General features: G+C 38.3%; 1 protein-coding gene across 1 annotated transcript in view; it reads left to right on the top strand.

The window, feature by feature from the left end:
• Window positions 1–1128: 1128 nt before the first annotated feature.
• The window catches only part of LOC102286614 (interferon-induced very large GTPase 1-like), a 46524-nt gene continuing 22770 nt past the window's right edge, over window positions 1129–24882 (top strand). Inside the window, 4 exon segments of the mRNA XM_070383853.1 lie at window positions 1129–1253; window positions 2383–2516; window positions 7112–7181; window positions 8386–8487. The gene's annotated coding sequence lies outside the window, so the exon portion shown is untranslated.

The following is a 24882-nucleotide window of genomic DNA, read 5'->3' as shown; positions in this document are numbered from 1 at the left end:
AGCAGTTATAGAGCAGCACACTGTGATGGGAGCATCGGCAGGTGGAATCAGTGCTCTGAGAGCAGCACAGACAGCTCAGTACAGGCCCGTGTAGGGGAGACGGACAGGTGCACTGGGAGTGGAAAGGGGAAATATGAGATGACGTGGGTAGCATTCCTAGAGGTCCTGGGAAAACTGAGCATGAGGTTCTCCTCCAAGAAGACATGTGCAGACATACACAGCTTGAAACAGAGGAACAACAGAGCAGGCAGTACTGTTTACAAGCAAAATTATAATGAATTAAATCATGGGGTAAGATAATAATCAATGAAACAAAATGCTTTACATGAGATGTGTAAGGGAAAACAGATTTTTAACAGTACTCAAAAGCTCTGCTTCCCTTGTAGCTCAGTCAAAGAATCCATCTGCAATGCAGGAGACCTGGGATCAGTTCCTTGGTTGGGAAGATGCCCTGGAGAAGGAAATGGCAACCCACTCCAGTATTCTGTCCTAGAGAATCCCATGGACAGAGGAGACTGGCAGGCTACAGTCCATGGGGTTGCAAAAGTCGGACATGACTTAGCAACTAAACTACTACAAAAGCTCTAATACAAAATTAGAGAACAGTAAAATTCTCTTTCTCACTATAAAAACACAGTATGCTTTTAAGAATTTAGCTCATGTTAGTGTTGAATCATCCACATCAGCTAATACACTTTTGAAACTTTGTTAATTTTCAAATCAATCACACAGCGAGAACAGTAAAGCAGTTAAAGCACGTTCCCTGAGGAAGACATTCTAACGTGCCCTTGTCTCTTTTCTGAAATTCTTTCCCTATCCTGCTTCTCCCATGTTCTTTATCTGGTGCTCACCCCAGGCCACCATAAAGAAACATGCACACACACATTACTCTTCCATTTGCAATAACGTTAACACCCAGGAATCACAGTGTAAACACAATTACAAATCACAATTATCTAATCACAATTATATAAATAAATATAAATCACAATTATAAACAAATGAATGAAAGAATAAATAAATAAATGAGTAGGATTCCTTAAAATCAGCTGATCTTTTAAAAGATGGGGAAAAAACACAAAAGTGAAACCAGTTTTTCACTTCCTGCTTGCCCTTTTACCACAGAAGGAGCTGAGGTCTAGGCTGGAGATTTCAATAAGCAAACTGCCAGACTCAGGAAAGGAACCTGCTCTGCTTTCTCACTCATCTCTCTGGAGCAAACTGAAGACAGGAGCTTGGCCTCCAGGAGACAGGTAAGTGAAGGAAAAGGAGAGAAATGGGTAGACAGAGAGATACAACAACATACTCAGAGACTAAAATAAAAACAGAAATTGATGGAAACGGGAATAGGGGCAGTCAGAGATCAAGGCAGATTAAGGCATGACGAGAACACAAATATGAATCTAACATTCTCATTGTTCCAATAAACAGCTCCAAATCTGAGGGAAAGGGAGTACATTATCAAAAGAGACAAACAATTTGGTGACTTCTATCGTCAAATAAAAATAAATCTACACTGACATAAAAAGAGACTTCATTTGAAAGGATTATTGCAATAAAGGGAAAGAGACTATTGTAATAGAGAAAACAATTCAAACAGAACTGCAAGCATCTCAAAGGACAGGCAGAAAGGAATTTTCTTTTGTAGGGAAGGGTCAACAGGCTAGAAAGAACACAGAGTAGAGGGTGTGTATAAAAGGAAATATTTTTATTCTTAGGAGGGATCATTAAGGAGGGTTTGTAGGCTGGATCAGAACGAGGATGGGTCAACATGAAGGGGGCTAAAAAGAAGAGAAGTTTAATTAATGTTTAGTTTCAAACACTCCAACTGATCAAGGGGACAAACAGCTCAGTGAAAGCTTCATGAGGCAAAGAATGGAATTTAAAGGGTCTTTGTCTGATGGTATATTTAAAATAAGTACCAAGGAAGATCTACTGTATAGCAATAAAGAAAGAGAGAGAGAAAAGCAGTTTATTTTTAAAAAGGGGGTCTGTGTCTGGCCTCCTTATAAGTAATAGGGGAACACACCAACGAGTCTTACCTAAGTCATATGCAAAAAGGTGGCTCTTTGCAGTAATTTAATTCTCAGAGCAAAAAGGTTGCATGGAGTTCTTTTAACCATCACTGCTTTCCAAGAGCAAAGGACTCATGAAAAGTTTATTATGACTCATGTAAGTAAGAGGTGCTATGGTAAATACAGAGAAGAGGGGAACTAACTGGACCTGGAAGAATAAAGGAAGGCTTCACAAATAAGGAGAATTGGGTTAGGAGTATAGTGTCCTGGGAAATGCTCATCTAATATAGTATTTTGCTGATCTAATATTTGAATTGATATAAAACAGATTAACAGGACAAAGTTAAGTTTAATTACATACTTACAGAATCCCCACCAAGACTCAAAGATGGTCTGGCAACTGAGGCATATATACCATCTCAAGCTAAGGAGAAGGCAGTAGGGATCTGGGGCTTCAAAGAGGAGGGAGACAATTAAGAAGATGGGAAGAGCAAATGATTGGTAAGCAAATGTTTGTGATGCCATGGAGATATGTCTTTCTGATAAAAAAGCTGTGTCTGGTAATAGGTCTTTCTGGTACAGTGTTAGTCACTCAGTCACTCCAACTCTTTGCTACCCCACAGACTGTAGCCCACCAGGCTCCTCTGTCCATGGAGTTCTCCAGGCAAGAATACTGAAATGGGTTGCCATTTCCTTCTCCAAGACTTTCGGGTACAGGCCCTCTATATCATTCTTTTAGGCAGTTCAAGGAGAGGTAAAAAAGCTTTTCCTGAGTCTCCTGGGTCTTAATTGCCTTCTGCTCAGAACAATCCACATGTCAAAGTGGCAGATTTGGAGATGGCATATTCTGCTCCACCTCAACATACAGGGTTAAAAAAACTATGAGATTGAGGAAAGATGACAGAGTACAGCTTTTAAGGGAAGAAACTGAACTAGAAGTTCAGAAAAGGAAAGAGAGTGGTTGTAAAAAGAATTGGGTTGGGACTTCCCTGGCAGTCCAGTGGTTAAGACTTTGCTTTTTGAGGTGTGATCCCCAGCGGGGGAGCTAAGATGCCACCTGCCTTGCCACCAGGAAACCAAACCATAAGAGAGAAGTAATATCATAACATAAGGCTCAGATGGTAAAGTGTCTGCCTACAATGCTGGAGCCTGTTTTCAGTCCCTGGGTCGGGAAGATCTGGAGAAGGAAATGGCAACCCACTCCAGTACTCTTGCCTGGATAATCCCATGGACAGAGGAGCCTGGTAGGCTACAGTCCATGGGGTCACAAAGAGTCAGACACAACTGAGCGACTTCACTTCACTTCACTTCAAAGAAAAAAAGGGGGGACTGGGTTGATTGTTGCCAGATTATGAGGGGGATTGAATGCTAGGGCCAAGTAATTTGATTATATCATAAACCAATAAGGATTTTTAGAGTTTTGTAAACAAGTTAATGACTTACCTATGAGTTTCAGGATGCACTGTGAAAGGTGGGCCATACAAGGACAGAGATACAGATTCGAGAGCTTATTATACAGAGCAGTCAAATAGCGCAAACTAATGCCCAGCACTTAGTAGGTTACTAAGAGGGACATAGTTTAGGTGAAAAAATAGGAAAAAATGGCTTCCAAGAAATAAAAGGTGCCCACATCACCATTTGCCCATCAAAATGGAATAATACCCGCAAAAGGCCAGAGTTAGGAATTCAAAATAAGTTTCTAACTGGATAAGCCATCCAACACCATAAATCCAAGTCCAAAGAGGACCTACAGAAATAGTAAAATCTACAGTAGGAGGTAGAGTTTAAGAGGCAAGCTGTGAGATATAATTCACATATAATATTAGTTAAACTGTGTGACATGATTCCATATGTGTATATATTGCCAAATGATAACCCACAGCAAGCCTAGTAAACAACCATCACCACACGGTTATACTTTATTTTCCTTATGATGAAAAATGCTAAGGTCTTCTTAGCAACTTTCAAATCACAATTGTGTATTATCAACTATAGTCATCATGCTGCACATAACATTCCCAGGACTCATTCCTTTTATAACTGGAAATTTCAGCCTTTGTACCTCCTGCACCCATTTTCCGTCCTTCTCCCCACCCTCTGGCAACCACCCATCTGTTCTCTGTATCATTTAGCTCGTTTTTGGTTATGTTATATTTTGTTTTAGATTCCATATGTAAGTGAGATCATATGGTATTTATCTTTGTCTGACATTTTACTTAACATAATGCCCTCAAGGTCAAACCTTGTTGTCACAAATGGCAGGATTTCTTCTTCTTCTTCTTTTTTTTTTTTTGCTGAATAATATTCCATTAGAAATGTACCACACTTTCTTTATCCATCCATCCATCAATGGACATTTATGTTGCTTTCAACTTTGGTTATTATAAATAATGCTGGAATGAACATGGTCAGGGAAGGGGAGGATCTTTTCAAATTAGTATTTTCTTTTCCTTTAGATAAATACCCAGTGGTGTCACTGGTGGATCATGATATTTGATAGAAACTGGAAAAGGCTAGGCACTGCATAAAGAGCCTAAAGCAGCTCACGATTAGCAGCAGAGTCCTTGAACACATATTCTCTAACTACATGATCAAAAGCAGTCTCAGGTTACTCTCCATCCAATCGTCTGATTGCTTTTTTGCTAACACTTAACCTGAAATTATTTTCCTTCAAATATTTTGAAGCTTATGGTCTGCCTCCCTCAGTAGAGGTAAACACTAGAGGCGGGAGCTAACCTGCTTTATTCATTGGTCAACACACAGTACCTAAAGCATTTCCCAGCATGCTGCAAGCCCTCAATAAATATGTGTGAAGTAAATGCTGATGTTTAAAAAATCTTTACCAAACTTCCAATCAGCAGTACTTGTATGATCTCATTCACTCAAAGGCACAGTATCATGATGGGTACAAGGGAGGAGAGCTGGTCAAGAAAGAGAAGCTCCCAGATTTAACAGGACAGAAAGCTGGAAAGCCTCCCTGGACTGGATAATTAGAATGTGAATATCAGGCTTCTAGAGAACTTTTTCTAGAAAAACGTGAGGGCAGAAGTGAAACTAAATAATAATAAGTGGATAGGATGCATTCAGCAATTTATTTCATCAACAAACATTTACTGAGCCAGAAGTGCTAAATTTGAAATTCCTTTTTGAGAAATCTGGCAATAAAAGAAATATAAAGAAAAGCTTACGGAGGAGGCAAGATCCACTCTATATAAAATGGGAAGATGTGTGTTTTCTTATCCAAAGTGAAGCAACCACAAAGTAAAATACTCAAGATATTTTAGACCCAAGATAAAGAGAAAAAAAAAAAAAAAGCCCAAAGGGAGGTGAGTAGCAGCAGGATGGAGTATTAGAACACTGCCCATATTCCAGAACAATCTCTCATACTCTTAGCTACTTATCATTAATCTCTCTACTTTGTAACACTTTGCACTAGTCAGTACTCAGACTTGTGATATTATAAATTCATTTTGGCAGGTATTTATCTTTCTGTATATGGAATCATATTATTTGTATTTTTTTGTATTTGGCTTGTTTCAAAATTTAAAATTGTGAGATTTTACCCATATTGTTGTGTTCACCATGATATTGTTTTTATTATTGTATGAATATGTCACCTTTTATTTACCATGTGACTGTGAAAGGACATCAGGATTCTTTCCAATTTTTTACTTTTATTCATAGTGGTGCTATGAACATTCTGGTGGATATGTCTTGATGTGTGTTCACACACAGTTCTACTGGCATATACATAAGGATGAAAAACTTGACTTATTCCTGTCACTTATTTGTATGTACCCATAATTTCTTCCTTTGAATTTTTTTCTTGTCTACTTTTGTGATACCAATTGAGATTTCTTTATTTAATTTTATTATTTCATTAGTTAGGATGATGGACAGAGAAGCCTGGGGGACTACATTCCATGTAGTCACAAATGTTGGACCTGACTGAGCATGCACACACAGAGAGAGAAAGGAATCACCCTTTTATGTCATTACTAACTTTCATTCTTATCTTCACATTCAAAAATAAATTTTTACCACGTTGGTATATTTTCACTCTCATTACCACCACACACACACACACACACACACACAGTATCCTCACCTATACCACCTTATCCTGTATTGAGCTAATTGGAATTTTTAAAGTTTTTATTGAAGTATAGTTGCTTCACAATATTGTATTAGTTGCTACTGTACAGGAAAGTGAGTCAGCTATACAAATACATATATCCTCTCTTCTTTGGATTTCCTTCCCATTTAGGTTACCACAGAGCACTGAGTACAGTTTCCTGAGCTATACAGTAGGCTCTCATTTGTTACCTATTTTATACGTAGTATGTATATGCCAGTCCCAACTTCCCATTCATCCCATCCTCCTTTCCCCCTTGATACCTATCTATGTATTTGTTCTCTACATCTGTGTCACTATTTCTGCTTTATAAATAAGTCATCTATGGCAATTCTTTCAAATTCCACATATATACATTAATATATGATATTTGATTTTCTTTTTTTGACTTAATTCACTCTGTATAAAAGTCTCTAGGTCCATCCACATCTCTACAAATGACCCAATTTCGTTCCTTTTTATGACTGAGCAATATTCCATTGTATATATGTACCACATCCTCTTTATCCGTTGCTCTGTTGATGGACATTTAGGTTGTTTCCATATCCTGGTTACAAACTCCTGGAGTTAGTGATGGACAGGGAGGCTTGGTGTGCTGCAATTCATGGGGTCACAAAGAGTCAGACACAACTGAGTGACTGAACTGAACTGAACTGAACTGAATCTATATGGAGGTCAAAGATTTCAAATGCTGAAGAGGCCTTCTTCGGGTTACAATCTCCCACATCTCCTAAAGGAAAGCATCTCCCCATTTTGAGACAACAAGAAAATAAGAGAATTGCTAAAACATTAGCAGAAAAGACAAACAGCATCTCTATTAAATTTCAGTCTATACCAAAATGTTGAAAGTTATTTTCCACGTAGCAGCAATTTCCATATTGCTATTTCCTATTATCTCCTAATTGGAAATTGGAAATTTCCAAATTGCTATTTCCTAATATTTCCTATTATCTCATGGCAGAAGCTTCAGGAGATGGGAAGTCACTTCTGAAAGAAAACCTACAGGATCGGCATTCCTGACTGTAGTTTTGGTATGTAGTTTCTAGTTAAAGTAAAACTCAAACAAAAAACAAACAAACAAAAAACAAACCTTGGCCTTAATTTAGACCCTTCAGTCTTGATCTTTCCTTTCATTCTCCTATGTATGTAAGCTTCCCAATCTTTATTGGACTTGACATATTACCATTAAATCCTATATTTATTCTCCCTGGAGTGGTGGGTCTGACATTCTACTTTCAGTTTTCATGGTCTCCTAGAAATTGGAACCTGCTTCTACCTTGGGGAGCTTCTCTTTTTCGTACATTTCAATTCTTGGTCCCATAAGATGCTCTAGTCCTTGGAATTTATTCATCCCATTCAAACAGCCTTTGTCTCTTTTCATGATGTTTTCCCTGTTACACTTGCCACTTTTCAGGTTACTTTAGTTTACAGGCCAATCTTAACTGAATACCATCTCTTAAAATTTGCATCTACCGCCTGGAATAGGTATAGGCACCAAATGAATTCCATGTACAGAATAGCTCAGTTATAATCCTAAACCACCTAAACTCCAAGTCCCTTTGGTCAACTAAAAGGATATCTTGAAGGTTATATGTATCTCCATATAATAGCCATCTTACTTGTTTGGATGGCATACACTCCTAGGCTATGCTTCTCTCTTAATTCCTTTCTATACTATACCCTGATACACTGAAAAATTCCCTGAAACCTAATCTGCATACGTATTCCTTCCAAGTTCTCTGATTTAGGTCTTCAAGTCTCCACTAACAGTTCCTTTCTCCAGATTTTCCTAAACTGTGAAGCATGCACTTATAAGTAAGAGTATCTGATTCTCCTTCGGCTAGGTGGTGGCAAACTCCTTTAGATCCTCCACCCCTTCAGTGGAATTTACCTCATTGAGTCCCACATCCCTCTGGGCACTGAGACTGTGGTTCCATCAGAGACTTCAGAAAAATCTAAAGATAGGAGGTGTTACATTTATTGAGCTCTTAGTATACGTCAAATACTGGACTGAGGAATTTACAGACAAATGGATAGAGAAGCTGTGGTATATATGTACAACAGAATATTACTCAGCCATAAAAAAGAATGCATTTGAGTCAGTTCTAATGAGGTGGATGAACTTAGAGCCTATTATACAGAGTGAAGTAAGTCAGAAAGATAAAAACAAATATGGTATATTAACACATATATATATGGAATCTAGAAAGATAGTATTGATGAACCTATTTACAGGGCAGCAATGGAAACAATCCTAAAAGATGATGCTGTGAAAGTGCTGCATTCAATAGGCCAGCAAATTTGGAAAACTCTGCAGTGGCCACAGGACTGGAAAAGGTCAGTTTTCATTCCAATCCCAAAGAAAGGTAGTGCCAAAGAATGCCCAAACTACCACACAATTGCACTCATCTCACATGCTACCAAAGTAATGCTCAAAATTCTCCAAGCTAGGCTTCAACAGTACATGAACTGTCAACTTCCAGATGTTCAAGCTGGTTTTAGAAAAGGCAGAGGGACCAGAGATCAAATTGCCAACATCCGTTGGATCATCAATAACAGCAAGAGAGTTCCAGAAAAACATCTACTTCTGCTTTATTGACTATGCCAAAGCCTTTGACTGTGTGGATGACAACAAACTGGAAAATTCTGAAAGAGATGGAAATACCAGACCACCTGATCTGCCTCCTGAGAAACCTGTATGCAGGTCAAGAAGCAACAGTTAGAACCGGACATTGACAATAAACTGGTTCAAAATCGGCAAAGGAATACATTAAGGCTGTATACTGTCACCCTGCTTATTTAACTTATATGCAGAGTACATCATGCAAAATGCCAGGCTGGATGAAGTACAAGCTGGAATCAAGACTGCTGGGAGAAATATCATAATCTCAGATATGCATATGACACCACCCTTATGGCAGAAAGTGAAGAACTAAAGAGCATCTTGAGGAAAGTGAAAAAGTTGAGAAGAGTGAAAAAGTTGGTTTAAAACTCAACATTCAGAAAGCTAACATCACGGCATCTGGTCTTATCACTTCATAGAAAATATGAGGAAACAGTGACAGACTTTTATTTGGGGGGCTCCAAAATCACTGCAGATGGTGACTGCAGCCATGAAATAAAAAGACGCTTATTCCTTGGAAGAAAAGTCATGACCAACCTAGACAGCATATTAAAAAGCAGAGACATTACTTTGACAACAAAGGTCCATCTAGTCATAGCTATGGTTTTTCCAGTAGTCATGTATAGATGTGAGAGTTGGATTATCAAGAAAGCTGAGCACTGAAGACTTGATGTTTTGAGCTGTGGTGTTAGAGAAGACTCTTGAAAGTCCCTTGGACTGCAAGGAGATCCAGCCAGTCCATCCTAAAGGAAATCAGTCCTGAATATTCATTAGAAGGACTGATGCTGAAGCTGAAACTCCAATACTTTGGCCACCTGATGCGAAGAACTGATTCATTGGGAAAGACCTTGATGCTGGGAAAGATTGAAGGTGGAAGGAGAAGGGGACGACAGAGGATGAGATGGTTGGGTGGCATCACCAACTCAATTGACATGAGTTTGAGTAAGCTCCGGGAGTTGGTGATGGACAGGGAGGCCTGGCGTATTGCAGTCCATGGGGTTGCAGAGTCAGACACGTCTGAGAAACTGTACTGAACTGAATGGAAACACAGACACAGAGAACAGATCTGTGGAAGTAGGGGAAGGAAAGGTTGAGATGCATTCAGAGAGTAACATGGAAACACACATTACCATATGTAAAATAGATAGCCAGTGGGAATTTGCTATATGATGCATGGAGCTCAACCCAGTGCTCTGTGACAACCAAGAAGGGTGGGATGGTAAGTTGGAGGGAGGTTCAAGAGGGAGGAGACATATGTATACTTGGCTGATTCATGTTCATGTATGGCAGAAACCAACACAATACTGTAAAGCAATTATCCTCCAATTAAAAATAATAATAAATAAAAATTATTTTAAACACACCCTCCCCAAAAAAGAGGATAAGGGTTTGCCTTACAGATATCAACCAAACTAGAAGTCCTCTAGGAAGCTTAAGGGTATTATTTCCTACTATTTCATCAGGAGGGCAAGGCTTAGAAGGGTTTGTCTGGAAAAGATCTATAAATGTGGTTTTTGCCTAGAGGAGTGAATCCCACTGACATTTACAGAAGATCCACAAAGCTCTTGAGAAAACCTGTTCAGCAGAAACACTACTAAGCTGATGTTGGAGAGAGTGTCTGTTTATGTCTGTCAGATATAGCTGGTTTAGAGTATTGTTCAACTCCTCTATTTGCTACTGATCTTCTAATTGTTTATCCATATGGAAAGTACAGCATTGAAATCTCCAACTATTATTTTAGAACTGTATATTTCTGCTTTCACTTCTCAATTTTTGCTTCCTATGTTTTAGAGTTCTGTTGTTAGGTTCCTAGGTTTATATCTTCCTCATAGGTTCACATTTTAATCAATATTTAGTGTTCCTCCTTGCCGCTTGTAACAATTTTCAGCTGAGTCTATTTTATCTGATCATAGCACTGATATCTCAGTTCTCTTTTAGTAACTATTTGCCTGGAATGTCCTTTTCCTTTCTTTTACTTTTGACCTATTCGTTTTGGATATAAAATGAGTCTTTTCTAGATAGCATGTATAGCATTTTGCTTTTTAATCTATTTTGAGAATATTTACCTTCTAATAGAAGAGTTTAATCCACTTATTATTACTGATAATGAAACATTTACTTCTGCAATTTTGCTTTGTCTTTCATATGTTTCATATCTTGTTTGTTCCTCAATGTCACCATTAACTGCCTTCTTTTGTGTTTGGCATTTTTGTAGTGTATGATTTTGATTCCTTTCTAATTTGTTTTTCTGTATATTTAAAAGTTATTATATCATTGCTTGTGCTGGAGCTTACAATCAACCTCACAAACATGTAAATATCTATTTTGAAATATCATATTAACTTCCATAGGTATGTAAAAATTCTGATCATACATTTCTCCATCCCTCCCCCCTTTATGTTACTGTGTCACAAATTACATCTTTCTACTTTGTGTGCCCATTTAACATAGGCTTATCATTCCCATTTTATGATTTGTCTTTTTGATCAAACTGGGAAAGGAAAAGGAGTCACAAATGGAAAATACACTAATACTGGTTTATATATTCCTTTACCCGTGTTATTTCTTCCTGTGGCTTCAAGTTTACTGTCTAGTGTCCTTCCATTTCCACCTGAAGGTCTCTTTTTAGCATTTCCTATAGGACACATCTAGCATCACCAACTCAATGAACATGCATTTGAGCAAACTCCAGGAAATAGTGAAGGACACGGAAGCCTGACAGGGCCACAGTCCACAGGGTCACAAAGACTGGGACACAATTCAGCGACTGAACAAATAGGACACATCTACTAGTGACGAATTCCCTCAGCACTTGTTAATCTGGGAATGTCTTACCGTCTCCTTTATTTTTGAATGATAGTTTGGCCAGGTATAGAGTTATGGGCTTTTTCTTTCTTTAGGTGCTTTAAATATGTCATCGCACTGCCTTCTGGCCTCCATGTTTTCTGCTAAGATGTCCAGTCTTTTTCTTAATGAGTCTCCCTTAAATAGGACATTCAGTTCTCTTCTGCTGCTTCAAGGTTCCTCCTTTGTCTCTGACTTTTAAAAGTTTTATTAGAACATGTCTCAGTATGGATCTCTTGTGTTTTTCCTTCCTAAAGTTCATTGAGCTTCTTGAATGTGTAGATTCATGTATTTAATCAAAGTATGACTTGTTGGTCATAGTTTCTTCAAAATTCTTTTACATCCCTTTCTCTCTGTTCTCTCCTTATGAAACTTCCATTATTTGATGTTCTATTGTTCATGGTGTCTCACAGATCTCATAGGCTCTCTTCATTTTTGTTCATTCCCTTGTCTTTATGTTCCTCAGACTGGATAATTTTTAAATGACTTCTTTTCAAGTTCTCTGATTTTCAACTCTGACTGCTCAAATCTGATGTTGAAATTCTTAGTGAATTCATTTCCAGTATTGTAATTTTTAACCTAGAATTAGTTTGGTCCCTTTTTATAACCTGCATCTCTTTAGAGGTGTACACTCTTTCAGGAATATCATTCCCCTGGAGTTATACAATTTTTGTGCATGATTTCCTTTACTATTTTAAGCATATTTAAGCCACTTGAATTAAAGGCCTTGCTGAGTAACTTCTATGACTTGATTCCTCATAGTTTCTATTAATTTTTCTATGAATGGGTTATATGTTCTTGTTTCTTCGCAAGTTTTTTAAATTTTTTGTGGAAAGCTGAACGTTTTGTATTTTATAATAAGATAACTCTTGAAATCATAAACTTTCTCGTGCTCAGGGCTTGCTTTGGTTGGTTCCTGTGGGTTTTGGTTATATGTCTAGCACTTTTCTACCTTTTTCTCTAAAAATATTAGTGGTATGTGCTCTTAGGAATGTGTCCTTTATCTTATGGTAAGTTTATGCATTGTTTTAAGTTTTTTTTCCCTGGAAAAAACAAAAACATACCCAAAGCAACAACAGCAAGAAAAAACATACCCAAAGCAACAACAGCAAGAAAAAAAAAAACACCTCTTTGCATACTGGCTCAGTGTTTAGCATGCCTTGAATGCTTTGTTGTTCAGTCACTCAGTCATGTCCAACTCTTTGTGACCCCATGGACGGCAGGATGCCAGGCTTTCCTGTCCTTCACCATCTCCCAGAGCTTGCTCAAACTCATGTCCATTGAGTTGGTGATGCCATCCAACCATCTCATCCTCTGTTGTCCCCTTCTCCTTCTGCCTTCAATCCTTCCCAGAATCAGGGTCTTTTCTAATGAGTCGGCTCTTCGCATCAGGTGGCCCAAGTATTGGAGCTTCAGCTTCAGCATCAGTCCTTCTAATGAATGTTCAGGCCTGATTTCCTTTAGGATGGACTGGTTGGATCTCCTTGCAGTCCAAAGCACTTTCAAGAGTCTTCTCCAACACCACAATTCAAAAGCATCAATTCTTTGGAGTTCATCCTTCTTTATGGTCCAACTCTCACATCCATTCTTTGACATTACCTTTCTTTGGGATTGGAATGAAAACTGACCTTTTCCAGTCCTATGGCCGCTGCTGAGTTTTCCAAATTTGCTGGCATATTGAGTGCAGCACTTTCATAGCATCATCTTTTACGATTTCAAATAGCTCAACTGGAATTCCATCACCTCCACTAGCTTTGTTCATAGTGATGGTTCCTAAGGCCCACTTAACTTCGCATTCCAGGTTATCTGGCTCTAGGTAAGTGATCACACCATCGTTGATTATCTGGGCCGTGATGATCTTTTTTGCATAGTTCTTCTGTGTATTCTTGACACCTCTTCTTAATATCTTCTGCTTCTGTTAGGTCCATACCATTTATGTCCTTTATTGTGCCCATCTTGACTCCAGCTTGTGCTTCATCCAGCCTGGCATGTGGCATGATGTACTCTGCATATACATTAAATAAGCAAGGTGACAATATACAGCCTTAACATACTCCTTTCCCAATCTGGAACCAGTCCATTGTCCCATGACCAGTTCTAACTGTTGCTTCTTGACTTGCATACAAGTTTCTCAGGAGACAGGTAAGATGATCTGGTATTCCCTTCTCTTTAAGAGTTTTCCATAGTTTGTTGCAATTCACACAAAGGCTTTAGTGTAGTCAGTGAAGCAGAAGTAGCTATTTTTCTGGAATTCTCTTGCTTTTTCATGATCCAACAGATCTTGGCAATTTGATTTCTGCTTCTTCTGCCTTTTCTAAATCCTTCAAAAATTAACCAGGGCCTTTACAATTCTGCCTTAGCCTTTAGTTTCTGCTTCTCTTGAACCTAAAGATCATTAGAGGTATAAATCCTACACAGGGAACTTTTTACTGTTCCACTTCCCCACAAAATGTCTCTTCTCAGTCTTTCTTGCCAAGTTTTCAGCATGTCTATTGTTTACCTCAACCTTAACATCTTCCCCTAGAGAGGAAGGGTTGTCTATTTACCTTTCTTGTTTGCAAGGAATGCCCTCCATTTGGCTGCATTCTGATGGAGCTGTGTGCTGCCCAAAACAAAAACCAACTGCCTTTCTTCAGTCTTTCAGATAATCCCCAGAGGGCTCCAAGTAGACAAACACAATCTTTGAGATCAGGGTCTGCTCCTTTCCCTTTGAAAGCAGGGACAAAGGTCTCAGAATGGGAACGTGGCCTATAACTTCATGACTCTCTCAAGCAAGGGAGGAAGGTGGCCCAAAGGCAAGTAAAAATGCCACAACACTCCCCTCCCTTTTTTTTTAAATTTAAATTTATTTATTTTAATTGGAGGCTAATTACTTTACAATACTGTATTGGTTTTGCCATACATCATATGAATCCTCCATGGGTGTATACATGTTCCCCATCCTGATTCCCCCTCCCACCTCCCTCCCTGTACCATCCCTCTGGGTCATCCCAGTACACCAGCCCCAAGCTTCCTATATCCTGCATCAAACCTGGACTGGCGATTCATTTCTTATATGATATTATACATGTTTCAATGTCATTCTCCCAACTCATCCCACCCTCTCCCTCTCCCACAGAGTCCAAAAGACTGTTTTATACTTCTGTGTCTCTTTTGCTGTCTCGCATACCGGGTTATCATTACCATCTTTCTAAATTCCATATATATGCGTTAGTATACTGTATTGGTGTTTTTCTTTCTGGCTTACTTCACTCTGTATAATAGGCTCCAGTTTCATCCACCTGATTAGAGCTGATTCAAATGTATTCTTTTTAATGGCTGAGTAATACTCCATTGTGTATATGTACCCCAGCTTTCTTATCCATTCATCTGCTGATGGACATCTAGGTTGCTTCCATGTCTTGGCTATTGTAAACAGTGCTGTGATGAACACTGAGGTACACGTGTCTCTTTCCCTTCTGGTTTCCTTGGTGTGTATGCCCAGCAGTGGGATTTCTGGGTCATAAGGGAGTTCTATTTCTAGTTTTTTAAGGAATCTCCACACTGTTCTCCATAGTGGCTGTACTAGTTTGCATTCCTACCAACAGTGGAAGAGGATTCCCTTTTCTCCACACCCTCTCCAGCATTTATTGCTTGTAGACCTTTTTCTTGATTAGCACACATAAACCTTTAATTGTTTTCCAGATTTTCAACAAAGTAGATTCTGATGTTTTTTCCTCATTTATTGTTTCAGTAGAAGGATGGAACCCTGGAGTTACTTATCCCTTCATATTTGCAGATGTGCTCCCATGTAATTTACTTTTCATAATGGTTGTGCTTAATAACTGTCTTACAAAATCCTGAACATTTAACAATTTTCTCATGAGACAGTATAGGCTGGTTCCAGGATACCATGAAATATGGTCACTGAAGGCATAACAGATGTTTACAGAGGTTTCTGAGAGGGCACTAAGAGGGAATCTATAAGAAAAGTTCCCCAAATCAGTAAGAATTGAAGGCCTATGACTGAGATTTTATTCCTCCCTGAAAACACTCTTGTATGCTTTTCTAACCATTTTATCACTTATTCTTGTCCCCTACACATACCACACTTCTAATCTCAATGAGAGTTTCTCACAACATAGACCCTTACCCGCTCTAGCTCTCAGTTATCAGAACTGCTGAAGATTTTAGGCTCCTTTCAGCATGCAAAGTAATAAAATATTGCAGTATCATAAGATAAGTGTCAGGTAATATTCTAAATCAAGCCTTTGTAGAGGAAAATGTATGAACCAAAATTTCATAGGCTGTGTTATTATTTTAAACATTATGGTTATAACTAGGGTCATAGGATATAAAAACAGTACTGAAATGTTTATTTCTTTTTTTTTTTTTATTCTTCCAATTTTATTTTATTTTTAAACTTTACATAATTGTATTAGTTTTGCCAAATATCAAAATGAATCCACCACAGGTATACATGTGTTCCCCATCCCGAACCCTCCTCCCTCCTACCTCCCCATACCATCCCTCTGGGCCGTCCCAGTGCACCAGCCCCAAGCATCCAGCATCATGCATCGAACCTGGACTGGCAACTCATTTCCTACATGATATTTTACATGTTTCATTGCCATTCTCCCAAATCTTCCCACCCTCTCCCTCTCCCACAGAGTCCATAAGACTGTTCTATACATCAGTGTCTCTTTTGCTGTCTCAGTACACGGGTTATTGTTACCATCTTTCTAAATTCCATATATATGCGTTAGTATACTGTATTTATGTTTTTCCTTCTGGCTTACTTCACTCTGTATAATAGGCTCCAGTTTCATCCACCTCATTAGAACTGATTCAAATGTATTCTTTTTAATGGCTGAGTAATACTCCATTGTGTATATGTACCACAGCTTTCTTATCCATTCATCTGCTGATGGACATCTAGGTTGCTTCCATGTCTTGGCTATTATAAACAGTGCTGCGATGAACATTGGGGTACACGTGTCTCTTTCCCTTCTGGTTTCCTCAGTGTGTATGCCCAGCAGTGGGGTTGCTGGATCATAAGGCAGTTCTATTTCCAGTTTTTAAGGAATCTCCACACTGTTCTCCATAGTGGCTGTACTAGTTTGCATTCCCACCAACAGTGTAAGAGGGTTCCCTTTTCTCCACACCCTCTCCAGCATTTATTATTTGTAGACTTTTGGATCGCAGCCATTCTGACTGGTGTGAAATGGTACCTCATAGTGGTTTTGATTTGCATTTCTCTGATAATGAGTGATGTTGAGCATCTTTTCATGTGTTTGTTAGCCATCTGTATGTCTTTTTGGAGAAATGTCTATTTAGTTCTTTGGCCCATTTTTTGATTGGGTCGTTTATTTTTCTGGAGTTGAGCTGTAGGAGTTGCTTGTATATTTTTGAGATTAGTTGTTGGTCGGTTGCTTCATTTGCTATTATTTTCTCCCATTCTGAAGGCTGTCTTTTCACCTTGCTAATAGTTTCCTTTGATGTGCAGAAGCTTTTAAGGTTAATTAGGTCCCATTTGTTTATTTTTGCTTTTATTTCCAATATTCTGGGAGGTGGGTCATAGAGGATCCTGCTGTGATGTATGTCGGAGAGTGTTTTTGCCTATGTTCTCCTCTAGGAGTTTTATAGTTTCTGGTCTTACGTTTAGATCTTTAATCCATTTTGAGTTTATTTTTGTGTATGGTGTTAGAAAGTGTTCTAGTTTCATTCTTTTACAAGTGGTTGACCAGATTTCCCAGCACCACTTGTTAAAGAGATTGTCTTTAATCCATTGTATATTCTTGCCTCCTTTGTCAAGATAAGGTGTCCATATGTGCGTGGATTTATCTCTGGGCTTTCTATTTTATTCCATTGATCAATATTTCTGTCTTTGTGCCAGTACCATACTGTCTTGATAACTGTGGCTTTGTAGTAGAGCCTGAAGTCAGGTAGGTTGATTCCTCCAGTTCCATTCTTCTTTCTCAAGATCGCTTTGGCTATTCGAGGTTTTTTGTATTTCCATACAAATTGTGAAATTATTTGTTCTAGCTCTGTGAAGAATACTGTTGGTAGCTTGATAGGGATTGCGTTGAATCTATAAATTGCTTTGGGTAGTATACTCATTTTCACTATATTGATTCTTCCAATCCATGAACATGGTATATTTCTCCATCTATTAGTGTCCTCTTTGATTTCTTTCACCAGTGTTTTATAGTTTTCTATATATAGGTCTTTAGTTTCTTTTAGGTAGATATATTCCTAAGTATTTTATTCTTTCCGTTGCAATGGTGAATGGAATTGTTTCCTTAATTTCTCTTTCTGTTTTCTCATTATTAGTGTATAGGAATGCCAGGGATTTCTGTGTGTTGATTTTATATCCTGCAACTTTACTGTAGTCATTGATTATTTCTAGTAATTTTCTGGTGGACTCTTTAGGGTTTTCTATGTAGAGGATCATGTCATCTGCAAATAGTGAGAGTTTTACTTCTTCTTTTCCAATTTGGATTCCTTTTATTTCTTTTTCTGCTCTGATTGCTGTGGCCAAAACTTCCAAAACTATGTTGAATAGTAATGGTGAAAGTGGGCACCCTTGTCTTGTTCCTGACTTTAGAGGAAATGCTTTCAATTTTTCACCATTGAGGATAATGTTTGCAGTGGGTTTGTCATATATAGCTTTTATTATGTTGAGGTATGTTCCTTCTATTCCTGCTTTCTGGAGGGTTTTTATCATAAATGGATGTTGAATTTTGTCAAAGGCTTTCTCTGCATCTATTGAGATAATCATATGGTTTTTATTTTCAATTTGTTAATGTGGTGTATTACATTGATTGATTTGCGGATATTGAAGAATCCTTGCATCCCTGGGATAAAGCCCACTTGATCATGGTGTATGATCTTTTTAATGTGTTGTTGGATTCTGATTGCTAGAATTTTGTTAAGGATTTTTGCATCTATGTTCATCAGTGATATTGGCCTGTAGTTTTCTTTTTTTGTGGGATCTTTGTCAGGTTTTGGTATTAGGGTGATGGTGGCCTCATAGAATGAGTTTGGAAGTTTACCTTCCTCTGCAATTTTCTGGAAGACTTTGAGCAGGACAGGTGTTAGCTCTTCTCTAAATTTTTGGTAGAATTCAGCTGTGAAGCCGTCTGGACCGGGGCTTTTGTTTGCTGGAAGATTTTTGATTACAGTTTCAATTTCCATGCTTGTGATGGGTCTGTTAAGATTTTCTATTTCTTCCTGGTCCAGTTTTGGAAAGTTGTACTTTTCTAAGAATTTGTCCATTTCTTCCACGTTGTCCATTTTATTGGCATATAATTGTTGATAGTAGTCTCTTATGATCCTTTGTATTTCTGTGTTGTCTGTTGTGATCTCTCCATTTTCGTTTCTAATTTTGTTGATTTGATTTTTCTCCCTTTGTTTCTTGATGAGTCTGGCTAATGGTTTGTCAATTTTATTTATCCTTTCAAAGAACCAGCTTTTGGTTTTGTTGATTTTTGCTATGGTCTCTTTTGTTTCTTTTGCATTTATTTCTGCTCTAATTTTTAAGATTTCTTTCCTTCTACTAACCCTGGGGTTCTTCATTTCTTCCTTTTCTAGTTGCTTTAGGTGTAGAGTTAGGTTATTTATTTGACTTTTTCTTGTTTCTTGAGGTGTGCCTGTATTGCTATGAACTTTCCCCTTAGGACTGCTTTTACCATGTCCCACAGGTTTTGGGTTGTTGTGTTTTCATTTTCATTCGTTTCTATGCAAATTTCATATGTTGGAATTTTTAATAGTTTTTCTCCTGTAATTGAGATCTAATCTTACTGCATTGTGGTCAGAAAAATGCTTGGAATGATTTCTATTTTTTTGAATTTACCAGGGCTAGCTTTATGGCCCAGGATGTGATCTATCCTGGAGAAGGTTCCATGTGTGCTTGAGAAAAAGGTGAAATTCATTGTTTTGGGATGAAATGACCTATAGATATCAATTAGGTCTAACTGGTCTATTGTATCGTTTAAAGTTTGTGTTTCCTTGTTAATTTTCTGTTTAGTTGATCTATCCATAGGTGTGAGTGGGGTATTAAAGTCTCCCACTATTATTGTGTTATTGTTAATTTCTCCTTTCATACTTGTTAGCATTTGTCTTACGTACTGTGGTGCTCCCGTGTTGGGTGCATATATAATTGTTATATCTTCTTCTTGGATTGATCCTTTGATCATTATGTAGTGACCTTCTTTGTCTCTTTTCACAGCCTTTGTTTTAAAGTCTATTTTATCTGATATGAGTATTGCTACTCCTGCTTTCTTTTGGTCCCTATTTGCATGGAAAATCTTTTTCCAGCCCTTCACTTTCAGTCTGTATGTGTCCCCTGTTTTGAGGTGGGTCTCTTGTAGACAACATATGTAGGGGTCTTGTTTTTGTATCCATTCAGCCAGTCTTTGTCTTTTTGTTTGGGCATTCAACCCATTTACATTTAAGGTAATTACTGATAAGTATGTTCCGTTGCCATTTACTTTATTGTTTTGGGTTCGAGTTTATACACACGTTTTGTGTTTCCTGTCTAGAGAATATCCTTTAGTATTTGTTGGAGAGCTGGTTTGGTGGTGCAGAATTCTCTCAGCTTTTGCTTGTCTGAAAAGCTTTTGATTTCTCCTTCATACTTGAATGAGATCCTTGCTGGGTACAATAATCTGGGCTGTAGGTTATTTTCTTTCATCATTTTAAGTATGTCTTGCCATTCCCTCCTGGCTTGAAGAGTTTCTATTGAAAGATCAGCTGTTATCCTTATGGGAATTCCCTTGTGTTATTTGTTGTTTTTCCCTTGCTGCTTTTAATATTTGTTCTTTGTGTTTGATCTTTGTTAATTTGATTAATATGTGTCTTGGGGTGTTTCTCCTTGGTTTTATCCTGTTTGGGACTCTCTGGGTTTCTTGGACTTGGGTGATTATTTCCTTCCCCATTTTAGGAAGTTTTCAACTATTATCTCCTCAAGTATTTTCTCATGGTCTTTCTTTTGTCTTCTTCTTCTGGAACCCTATGATTCAATGTTGTAGCGTTTAATATTGTCCTGGAGGTCTCTGAGATTGTCCTCATTTCTTTTAATTCGTTTTTCTTTAATCCTCTCTGATTCATTTATTTCTACCATTCTATCTTCTAATTCACTAATCCTGTCTTCTGCCTCTGTTATTCTACTATTTGTTGCCTCCAGAGTGTTTTTAATTTCACTTATTGCATTATTCATTATATATTGACTCTTTTTATTTCTTCTAGGTCCTTGTTAAACCTTTCTTGCATCTTCTCAATCCTTGTCTCCAGGCTATTTATCTGTGATTCCATTTTAGTTTCAAGATTTTGGATCAATTTCACTATCATTATTCGAATTCTTTATCAGGTAGATTCCCTATCTCTTCCTCTTTTTTTTGGTTTGGTGGGCATTTATCCTGTTCCTTTATCTGCTGAGTATTCCTCTGTCTCTTCATCTTGTTTAAATTGCTGAGTTTGGGGTGTCCTTTCTGTATTCTGGCAGTTTGTGGAGTTCTCTTTATTATGGCGTTTCCTCACTGTGTGTGGGTTTGTACAGGTGGCTTGTCAAGGTTTCCTGGTTAGGAAGCTTGTGTCGGTGTTCTGGTGGGTGGAGCTGTATTTCTTCTCTCTGGAGTGCAATGAAATGTCCAGTAATGAGTTATGAGATGTCTATAGTTTTGGGGTGACTTTGGGCAGCCTGTATCTTGAAGCTCAGGGCTGTGTTCCTTTGTTGCTGGAGAATTTGCTTGGTATGTCTTGCCCTGAACTTATTGGCCCTTGTGTGGTGCTTGGTTTCAGTGTCGGTATGGAGGCATTTGATGAGCTCCTGTCAATGAATGTTCCTTGAGTCAGGAGTTCCTGGAGTCAGGGTATGGACTTAAGTCTCCTGCTTCCGATTATCGGTCTTATTTTTACAGTAGTTTCAAAACTTCTCCTTCTATACAGCACCATTGATAAAACATCTACATTAAAGATGATAAGTTTCTCTACAGTGAGGGTCACTCAGAGAGGTTCACAGGGTTACATGGAGAAGAGAAGAGGGAGGAGGGGGAGTTAGAGGTGACCCAAATGAGATGAGGTGAATCAATAGTGGAGAGAGTGGGCTAGCCAGTAGTCACTTCCTTATGTGCACTCCACAACTGGACCACTCAGAGATGTTCACGGGGTTATACAGAGAAGAGAAGAAGGAGGAAGGTAACAGAGGTGGCCAGAAGGATAAAAGGGGGGAATGAAAAGGAGGGAGACAGATCCAGCCAGTAATCAGTTCCCTAAGTGTTCTCCACCATCTGGAACACACAGAAATTCACAGAGTTGGGTAGAGTAGAGAGGGGTTAGGGAGGAGACACAGGCGACCTGGTGGAGAAAAAGGAGGGTCCAAAGGGAGAGAGAGCAGTCAAGCCAGTAATCTCACTCCCTAGTGAAAAAATGGGTCCTGTAGATTGGGTCCTTAAAGGTACAAAATTGGTAACAAATACATAAAAGCAAAAATCAAAAATCTAGAGTAGAGTTTGGAATTTCAAAAATACGATGTTAAAGAAAAGAAGAAGGAAAAGAAAGAGAGAAAGAACGAACAAACAAAAAACAAACAAACAAAAACAAAAACAAGGTCGCGAAAATTATAAAGAAAGTACAGGTACAAAATTGATAACTAATACCAGAAAGCGAAAATTAAAAATCTAGAGTAGAGTTTGGAATTTCAAAAATACGATGTTAAAGAAAAGAAGAAGGAAAAGAAAGAGAGAAAAAAAGCGAACAAACAAAAACAAACAAGGTCATGAAAATTATAAAGAAAGTACAGGTACAAAATTGATAACTAATACCAGAAAGCAAAATTAAAAATCTAGAGTAGAGTTTGGAATTTCAAAAATACAATGTTAAAAAAAAAAAAAAGAAGAAGAAATAAAGAGAGAAAACAAACAAACAAATACGAACAATGTCACAAAAATTATAAAGAAAATACAGGTACAAAATTGATATCAAATACCAAAAAGCATAAATTAAAAATCTAGAGTAAAGTTTGGAATTTCAGATATACAATGTTATATAAAAGAAGAAGAGAAATAAACAGAGAAGAAGAAAAAAAAAAAAAAAAAAGTCACAGAAATTATATAAAAAAAAACTATAGGTACAAAATTGATAACATATACCAAAAAGCGAAAATTAAAAATCTAGAGTAGAGTTTGGAATTTCAAAAATACAATGTTAAAGAAAAAGAAAAAAAAAAAAAACAAAAACAAACAAAAAAAAAAACAAGGTCAAAAAATTATAAAATATATATATGTGAAGTTTGCTGAAGAAGAAAAAAATAGGGTCTTTTTTTTTTTTTTTTGCAAAGTAATAGGTTATAAAAGTGAAAATTAAAGGAACAATAGAGGACTTAAAAATTTTTTTTTTTTTTTTTAGTTAAAAAAAAAAAAAGAAAGAATGATCGTAAAAATAATAAAAAAATATATCTAGGACTTTTTTGGGTTTTTTTGTGGGTGTTGTGGGTTCAGTTCATTTTTGGCTAGTTCCTTGGTCAGATTTATATTTCTCAAGATCTATAGGCCCCTTCCTATGTAGTCCGTAGTAACCACAGGGTTTTGATCTATTGCCTGTAGCTTCCAAGGCGTTTCCCTCTGTTATATCTTCTTCTGTTTGCTAGTCTCTTCAGTATCTGGTTTCCGCCCTGACTCAAAGGGCACGGTGGAGGACACTTTTTTTTTTTTTTTTTTTTTTTTAGGCTTACTTGTTCAGTCACGCTGTGGGGATGGAGGGAGGGATGCTGCAAACAAATAACACTGGCGTGGGCTGCAGTGCCTCAGCCACCCTGGGTCTGCCCGCTCACCACGGCGCGCGTGTAGCCTCCCTGTCCACACTGCTCGGACTCTAGGTTGTTCTGCCGGGAACAATCCGAGGCTGGCCCTGAGCTGCATGCACCTCCCAGGTCCAAGCCGCTCAGGTTCAGGTACTCAGGTAGTCCTCAGAGGCGCAGACTCAGTTGGGCCTGCGTTTTGTGCTCTTCCCAGGTCCGAGCGCCAATTTGCTCTTCCCAGGCGAGCGCCAATGCTGCGACTTATCACCTCCCCGCCACTCGGTTATCTGGATGTAAAACCGGCGCACCTTCTCAGGCAGATGTTGACCGTCCAGACCCCCAAGAAGTTTTAGTTAGCAAAGAAGCCTGCTTACAATTTTATAGATAATGTCTCTCTGGGGCTGCGATTGCCCCCTTCCGGCTCTGGCTGCCTGTCACCGGAGGGGGAAGGTCTGCAGCCGGCTATCTCTGCTCAGTCCTTTGTTCCGTGTGCGGGCCTGGCGGTCTTAGGTTAGGGCTGGCTTTTCGCGTGGTAGGTATCCCACAGTCTGGTTTGCTAGCCCAAATTATTTCGCTCAGATAGCGCTCAGGGTATTCAGGCCAGATTCTTACTCTCAGCGATGCAGCCCACGCCGCGCCTCCCTGCCCAGCCCGGTTTGCTAATGGCGGATGCAGGCGTCTGCGCTGCTTCTCTGCTGGGGAGTTACCGTAGGGCTCGCAATCTCGAGTTTTAAATTGTTTATTTATTTTTCTCCCTGTTATGTTGCCCTCTGTGCTTCCAAAGCTCGGCACAGATTCGGCAGTGAGAAGGTTTCCTGATGTTTGGAAACTTCTCTCTTTTTAAGATTCCCTTCCGGGACGGAACTCCGTCCCTCCCTCTTTGTCTCTTTTTTTTTTTTTTTTTAATATTTTTCCTACCTCCTTTCAAGAGTTGGGTTGCTTTTCTGGGTGCCTGATGTCCTCTGCCGGCATTCAGAAGTTGTTTTGTGGAATTTACTCGACGTTTAAATGCTCTTTTGATGAATTTGTGGGGGAGAAAGTGTTCTCCCCGTCCTACTCCTCCGCCATCTTGGCTCCTCCCTGAAATGTTTATTTCTAAACTAAACTTCTGTTGCAAGAATGAAGTTGAGACAGAGTCTATAGTACATGACAATATTTCCTTATGTGGAAAAGTTTTCTATCCTTGCCAAGACATTGCTAAATTAAAAAAAAAGAAAAAAACTATTGTTTCTGGAAAATGAGAGAAAGAGAAATAAAACTGAAAGCACTTCCACAGCAGTGGGTAGAAGCAAAGGAGGGGCTCACTTTGACAGCTGGGTGATGAATATGGCTTATATGTGTGATGTTCCACCCAGGGGCACTCACACACAGACACACACAAGATAATCCACTTTATAATCAGTAGTCCTCTTCTTATAATAATATTATATTTATTATAACATTATAATAATATTATAATATTATTATTTATTATATCAATTTATGTATT

Source organism: Bos mutus, chromosome 15 (genome assembly GCF_027580195.1).
Source record: "Bos mutus isolate GX-2022 chromosome 15, NWIPB_WYAK_1.1, whole genome shotgun sequence".
Lineage (NCBI taxonomy): Eukaryota > Metazoa > Chordata > Mammalia > Artiodactyla > Bovidae > Bos > Bos mutus.
Note: the sequence above shows the minus strand (reverse complement) of the source record. Positions and strands in the feature narration are given on the sequence as shown.